This window comes from Muscardinus avellanarius (genome assembly GCF_963383645.1).
Source record: "Muscardinus avellanarius genome assembly, chromosome: 2".
Lineage (NCBI taxonomy): Eukaryota > Metazoa > Chordata > Mammalia > Rodentia > Gliridae > Muscardinus > Muscardinus avellanarius.
The window spans coordinates 154227361-154235708 of record NC_137787.1 but is presented as its reverse complement, the minus strand read 5'-3'; the positions used below and the strand labels follow the sequence as shown (position 1 = coordinate 154235708).

Here is an 8348-nt window from a genome sequence, read left to right as displayed (position 1 = left end):
TAGCTTAGAAGTATACTGGGAAAAGATAACACTGTCTATTTGTGGACACATTAATTTTGCTTACTTTGGGTTACACTAATCAACTTTATTTCTTACTTTTCTTTTGTTCTTTAAAAATACTTAGTATCAAGCTGGGTATAGTGGCTTACATTTGTAATCCCAGCATTCAGGAGGCTGAGACAGCAGGATCATAGTTCACAGACAGCAGCAGCTACTTAGCAAGGCCCTCTGCAACTCAGTGAGACTCTATTTTCAAAACAAAGAATAAAAAATAGGGCTGGGGTGGGGGGGTTGGCTCAAAGATAGAATGCCCCTGGGTTCCAGTATAGCAAAAATAACAAAACAAAACAAAAACAAAAACAAAAAAAAACTTAGCATCAAGTACTTTTAGAGAGTATTATAGTTAGCTATAAAGTGTTTCCTGAAGAGTCCATTTATTAACATTTGGAGAGGATATAATTGAGTCATGAGAGTTATAATCCCAGCAGTAGATGAATTCATTGTAATAGGTTTATCTGGGTGGGGCCTGGGTAGGTGGGTGTCTCTGGAAGGGGTGAGTCCCTGGGAGTGTGGCCTTGGTATTGAAATATGGCTCCTCTTCCTCTTGCTTTTGCTTCCTTCTGGTCTTCATAATAAGAAGCACGAGCAGAGCCCATATGATCTTCCTTTCTACTCCTCCTTTCCCTGAGATCTGCAGGCCCCCACCACTCCTGCTGAACATGGACTGAACTCAAAACCATAAGAAAATAAATCTTCTTTCTTCTAAATTATATGGTCAATATTTTAGATTATAACTGCGGAGAAGGCTGACCAGAATGAAAATTAAGAGAAAAATTAAGAGATTATTAGAGTCAGTGTTTAAACTGTTACTTGCAAACATTTGTGTGTGTGTGTGTGTGTGTGTGTGTGTGTGTGTGTGTGTGGTACTGGGGTTCTTGGAAGCCTTTCTACCTTCGGGCAACACTCCCAGACCTATTTTATATTTTTATTTGGAAACAGGGTCTCTTAAACCAGTGCGGCTGGCTTTGAACCTGCACGATCCTTCTGTCTCCGCTTCCCAAGCGCAAGGATTACAAGTGTGCGCCACCACGCCCCGCCGCAAAATTATTTCTGAAACACATAAAATATTCTTTGTTGAATTGTTTACCTAATGGCAGAATTTTAAAAATACGTTTATTTAAAAAAAGCAGACTCAGCCAGGCCTGGTGGCACATGCTTGTAATCCCAGCATTTGGGAGGCTGAGAAAGGAAGATAGCAGTTTGTGGCCAGCCTCAGGTACTTAGTGAGGCCTCTTGCAACTCACTGAGACCTTGTTTCAATATAAAGGATAAAAAATAGGCCTCTGGGTGTAGTTCTGAGGTAGAATTCCCCTGGATTCCATCTTCAGTACCGAGAAAAAAAAAAAAAATCAGACTAGCTGTGTATCACACCCTCCATCTGGACATGTTCCATTTGCAAAGGGGTCACCATCCCTATGGCTAGAGATTTACTACATCCTTCCTGGGAGGAGGAAAAGAAAAAAAATCATAAAAATAAATGGCTAGTTCAAAGTCCAAATTCTTATTTTATGGCTGTAAAATGTCTAGGTTGCTACAAAATTGCTCTGGTGTTCAGCCATGCTCAGAAAGCAGGTCCCTGTGTCGGTGGTTCAACAGTGTTGTGTCAGCCTGGAAAAGGGAAGGCTGGACTCAGAAGGTTGTTCATTTAGAAGAAAGCAACACTAATGACTTAGATAGCTACTTGGATTTGTGTTTTCTGACAGAAAACCTTATTAAAAATTCAGTAATTCTAGTTAATGTATCAAGATAATGTAATAGTGTTTGACTTTTGAAAAGTATACAACAATTATCTCCTATTTTAGTTTTCAAATAAAATTTTGATTATGGACAAATACCAAAGAAAAAAAATCTCAGAAGAAAATTATGTGAAGGTTTATTATTAAATAAAGTATATTAACAAACATATTTATCTCCACTTCTACTAAAACTGACCCCAAATTATAGTAAATATATGTTCATAAGAAATGTAACACCATAAAAAGATGGAGAATAGAAGAGGGTGTAGCATCCAGAAAATGAAATAATACAAGAAATTTTTTGCCTACTATGTTAAAAGACAGGAATTAGGTCATGAAGTATTTTCACCAATAAAAAGCTTAGTAATGGCTGGCCCAGTTCCTCTGAAAGTAGGAATGGGAGACTAGATCAAGAGAATTGAATTAAAGTCTGTTTAAGAATCCTCAAATAAGAGGAATGTGGTGGCCCACACCTGTAATCCAAGTACATAGTAGGTAGAGACAGGTGGATCTTAGGTTCAAATCCAGTCCCAGTAACTTAGCAAGGTCCTCAGCAATTTAGTGAGACTCTGTTTCAAAATAAATAAAATTAGAGCAGGGAGCTGTGGTGCATGCTTGTATTCCCAGCATTTGGGAGGCTGAGACAGGAGAATCACGGTTTGCAGACAGCCTCAGTTACTACTTAGGCCCTTTGCAACTCAGTGAGAACTTGTTTCAAAATAAAGAATAAAAAATAGGGCAGGGGTATAGCTCGGAGGTAGAATGTCCCTGGGTTCCATCCCCCATAGTGGAAATAAATAAATTAAGCAAGTAAGTAATAAGATTTTAAAATAAATAAAATTAAATAACATAGGTCTGGGAGGTGGGTAAGGTAGATCAGCATTAGAATGCTCCTGGATTCAATCCCTAGTGCCACAATAAATAAATAAATAAATAAATAAATAAATAATAAATACATCAGTAAATAAAATTCCCGAGTCATTTTTCCATGCAGCATATCAACTAACCTCTCTTCTTCCAAGAATATTTATTTATACCCTAAAGGAGATTTTAACAATGCAGGAAGCTTGAGAGAAAACAGCAGCTACCAGGGGGGAGGAGTGAGTACTGAATTAAACAATGTGAATGCAATGCTGTCACAGGACATAACGTGGCTCAAGTGTCCTATCCCCACTTCTCTCTAGTGGGCTCATGGCCAGCATGGTAACAGGCAGTCAGTTGTCAAAAAAAGGCTTCCCTGAAGAATCAAAAGTGATAAAAATCATTAAGTACCTATACCTTTGGATTCTCAAGAAAATAATCTGACCAGATGCATGAAAAGGAAGGACAGAGTTGATAGGCTGCCTTACAAGGAACTTTCAATCAGCATTATAGAGACAACCCTTACATATGAACAGACAGCCAAGGATTGCCAGACACAAGGTGAGAAACTTCTGATATGAAAGAAAGAAAACAAAATAATTCTCTAGGGAAAAGTAAAAGATGGGGGACACTGATATGCAGTAAAAGCAAACAAGTTGAAAAGATACACACTTAAACAGGACATGAGAAGATGTGATGTTAATAAGAACTGAATGCTATAAAAATTAAACTTGATGAAAATAAAGAAGAGCTACTTAAGAATGGAAATGGAAGAAAATATTGTAAAATGTCAGTAGAAAATTTAAAATTGTCAAATGCAGTGGTGCATACCAGAGACTTGGGAGGGTCAACAGGAGGATCAAAGGTTCTCGGCCAGCCTCAATGACTTAGCAAGACCCTGTGCAACTTAGTAAGATTCTATTTCAAAATAAAAAAATAAATAAGTAAAAGGGTTAAGGTGTAGTTAAGAGGTAGCATGTCTCAGGTTCAATCCTCAGTACTAAAAATAAAGAAAGAAAGAAAGCCCCTGTATTCTAGATCAAAACAACTTCTATATATTTATTTGACCATAGATTATATGCACAAAATTCATATGAAAATGAACCCCATATTTTAAAATGGAATATACTTATAGATGCAAATAAGAAAATAATTTTAAGACTGACTTATTTCTTGAATCCAGAAGTCATTAGTCGAATAGACTGTAACACAGTAAACTAAGCAACTATTTAAAAATAGTTCAATAAAACTTAAAGTCAGGCATGGTGACTGCACACTTGAAATATCACTCCTTGAGAGGATGACACAGGCCCTCCACAACTTAGGGAGACTTGATTTCAAAATAAAGAATACAAATATGGCTTGGGGCATAGCTCAGAGGTATAATGCCCTTGAGTTCAATCCTCAATATGGAAAGAACAAACAAAGTTAAACAACTATTTAGTTAAATAAATAAAATACTTTGAGAGTTAAACATCAAAGCAAAAATATTTTTTGATAATAGTAAGTGAATAATACTGAAAAAATGCAAAGTTAGAAGTGTGTGTGAGGAAGCTGAAGTATACTTAGTAAAACAGAATACTGCCCAAAGGGAAATTTCAGATTTTATTAACTAGCAACAAAAAAGTACTACAGCATGCTTTTATTAAAGGGAATACATTCGGTAATGTCACATTGTACAGTGTGACAGAGATAGGAGCTGAAAAATTTTCAGATTGGATTCAAACTAAACAGACTCTGTATATTTTAGATAATCATCTTAAGGGCCTATTGTCAATGCATTCAGAATCATCAAGCTGTTCTTCTTGTCAATTTTGCTGCATTCTAAAGACACTTTACAACCTTCATTGCAATATACTGTGAACAATCCTTCAGTACTGCAGCAACTCAGTTAGCGTTATCAACAAAGATGTGAAATGCTCTATAAAGGTAAACCAGATAAAATGGATCAATATGGAGCCTGGCAATATAACCCCTCTGGCATATGAGAAATGCCATGATGATGCCGGCTCAGCTGCTGATATTGTGCTACTGAAAGGCTCTCTATAAAACCTGAAAAAAAGACAAACAATCAATCTGGTAAAAAAAAAAAAAATCCCTGCAGATGTTTCAGAATAGAATAGAAGAAATATTGCTGTCTAAGAGCCTCCTACAATGACCCTTAAGCATGATTAATTCATATACAGAATGTATCTTTGCCTGTTTTCTCCAATTCCCCCAACCACTGTGTGAGATTCCACCCCTCTGCTTTGACATAAGTTACACAGAGAAAGACTAAACCATTTCACATCTCTATTGCAGTCCCAAGAAATACCCTGCACTGTGACCTGTTTATCACTGCATCCCACAGAGTTTCTACATCTTCATGTTATCTTTCATCAGACAATTCCACTCTGAGTTTTTCATATCTAGTATGTAAGAAGCTTAAGGGTTCTATTTAGAATAAAAGGCTGAACAAATTGAAAAAAAAAATTGACCATCCTTAGATCGGTCACACAACTGATGACACAGGTCAAACTGCTCCCAAAGCTGGAGCAGCAAATGGGAAGATGTAGAGAATCAGAACTAACTGGAACAGAAACCCAAGAGCAGACACCTTGATAGAACCCTGTGGTGGGTAAAAATCCCCAAACTATGATGAAAATCTACTAGAGGCTCAGTGTAAACAATTCTATGAGTTAAAACTTCCAGGGGACAAAGTCACAGAAGGGCCCTTACAGGTTCATGAGTTTAATTTCTTGAAGTTCTACCAGGTCCTCAAAGTAATTTTTTTTGTTGCTTGAGAAAGACTAGAAAAATTACCATTTGAAGTATACCATAGCATCCGGTTCCTAACAGGGCCTGCAAGAGAAACTATTTTACCAGAGCTTAAACTACTGGGATTTTATTAGCACTTGACCTGGATGAAGAAAAATACTCAACCACTGTCCACCCAGGCATCCCCTCCTGTGAGAGTACTGAGATGCAGGCTCTTGCTTAAAGGGTTAATGAAGCAACTCTGGCTCCTGAGAAGCAGCTTGGAATCCCAGGCTCGGAGGCAAGCATATTTCCTCTAATCAGTGAGCTATGAGTCTTGCCGAGTTGCCTTCAAGGTCGGAAGCAGCTCTGGCCCTCTCTCTGAATGTCCTTCCCAGCATAGACATCTCTCAGAAAACTTATTGGTATGATAAACAGCTTGAGATGTTATGAGCAGTCACAGGTGTTCTTTGCTTCTAATTGTAAAACAAAATTGCTTTGAGACTCGTTCTTCGGCTTTACTCACACACATCCATTGTTGCTTTAATGTCTAAAATAGTTAATTTGTCAATGGATCCCATAGAAGCTTTCTCTATAAAAATCGGATTGCTCTTTCAATAGAACATGCAGTGTACATGAAACCTGCATCCCCTGTGTCCCGTGAATCGGCTTTACCTTTAGGTCTCCAGTGCACTAGACACTGACACCCTCCCATTACGGGTAGTAGGGGAAAAACTGAGAAGTTTTGGTTAAACTCCCAACTCAGGGTCTCAGCACCCTTAAAATCTAAAACTTATTCATAGTATGATGGTTTAAATGGTGCTGTGGGCTCTTTTTCTTATTCAACTAAAGTTTGTTGAACAGAAAAATTAAACCTAATAGGCATCTCAGTACATCTTTAACAAATCTTTATTGCAAAATCAGCAGGAAATAGAGGAGAGAAAGAGAAAACAGTGTGCTGGCACACACACTGGAGAGCCTGAAAATGAAATTCGAACCCTTCTCGGGACCCCAGTTTTTAAATAGATTTCATATTGGTGGCTTCTTATCAACATAACGAAGGCAATGGACTAGTAACTTATTTCTTAGGCAGGTGGTGCCTCTTTTTCTCTGGATAGTGCACTTACTAAGTGCAGGGGTCAATAATCAATCTGGCCTTTGCTTCCATTGTATTGGGCAGCATTGGTTCGCTCATCAACTATGGATGCTTCGAAGCAGCACAGGGAGTGTACCTTTTCTATACCCAGGCCAGGTCACAGAGGAGAGAAGGTAAACAGAGGCACTGATTGCCTCTACATATTTTTAGAGCTAAGAGCTTCAATTGACTCCAAGGCTTTTACTATAGGTTAATCATTAGAAGCAAGGGCAAAAAGAGAGAGAGAGGAACTCTGCATTTTAACAGCTGCTGCCGCTCCCTACCTGAGTGCCTGCACAGCACCCAGGCCCTGACTACGTTTTACATTTTGGAAATTAATACCAAAGCAATTTTCCAATAGAGGCAAAATAGAATCATAAAATGCTTTATCTTCACCCAGAACTTAATCCAATATTACATAAGCATAGTTGTTGAGTTCCTTTCACATAAAAATCACATGCCAACTATTCAACAAAGAAATAAAAAATCATACTAAAGGTCAGTTCCAAGATATTAGACAAGAATTAGTCATATGATAGGAATGTTGGAATTATCAGACCAATTATATTAAAACTATGGTTAATATGAAAAAAGGAAACAAATATTACCAAAGAGATTAAAATTCTAAGAAAGGGTCAAAAGAAAAAATACTGATGATCATAAACACTATGATAGAAATTAGAAATGCCTTTGATGAGCTCATGAGTAGTCTAGACATGGTAAAGGAAAAAATCTATGAATTCAAGGATTCATTGTAAACACTGAAAATTTCCACAACTGAAAAGCCAAAAGATAAAGACTAAACATTGACCCAAATATTCAAGAACTGTGAACTATAAGTGGAGAATATAAATTTATAGTAATTCTTTCTGTAAATTCCCAAATTGATCAATTCTCAATTCCATTATTATCAAATGGCATAGTATTTGCATATAACCTATGCCCATCTATCTACCCATAAATCTTCTCTTTGTAACTTTTATAATTTAATGCAATATGTATAATATGTAAACAATTATTACAGTGTATTATTTAGGAAATAATGATAAGAAAAATTCTGTAAATATCCAGAATGTATTTTTGAAGCAATTCAAGCAATGATGACTGAGAATTTTCTTCAAATAAGTGTTAGACACCAAACTATAGATTCAGGAATCTCTGAGAATTCCAGACAAACAAAAGTCCAGACAAAACAAAAAATAGATAATTACATCTTGTGATATAAAACAGTGTTATAATATATTCACTGAAATAACATGCCAAAACCCACAAAATATTATTATTGGCTCTTGTAAAATTGTGTATATGTGTGTGTATGGATGGTAAACGGGTACATGGATAGAAATAGATCTTATAAGATTTTAAAATATATATTAGTAGGGAATTTCAGGTAACTATAAATTTTTATTATTTGTTAAATATTAATGTATTATTATCAATTTAAAAAAACATTATGTGAATATGGTATAATAAGCAAAAATGTCAAACTATATGACCTATAAGTTCTATGTCAAAAAAACACAGTTTATGTAAAATTGTAATTGTAAGTAAAATAAAATAATAAGAAAAATATGACTAACAAATTTCAGCAGGTAAAAAAATCAAAGATAAAGACAAAAATTTACTATTTTTATTTTGATAATTTTAATGATATTTTTAGGATAAAAGCCTCACATAAATTAATTCTTATAAAATTGTTGAGTTAAAAGTTATACATTAATTCATTCCTCTTATAAAATTGTTAAGTTAAAAGTTGCACTGAGGAATGCTTTTCTTTCTGAACTGGAGCTTTTCAAGGCCGTCTTTTTTTAAGAAGTCAC

The 8348-nt window shown here is 35.9% G+C and overlaps 1 pseudogene across 1 annotated transcript; it reads left to right on the top strand.

The window, feature by feature from the left end:
• The first annotated feature begins 1568 nt into the window (after positions 1–1568).
• On the top strand, positions 1569–1725 carry LOC308258313 (small ribosomal subunit protein eS27-like; annotated as a pseudogene). The gene has a single exon. The product of its transcript is annotated as a small ribosomal subunit protein eS27-like (transcript).
• The last annotated feature ends 6623 nt before the right edge of the window (positions 1726–8348 follow it).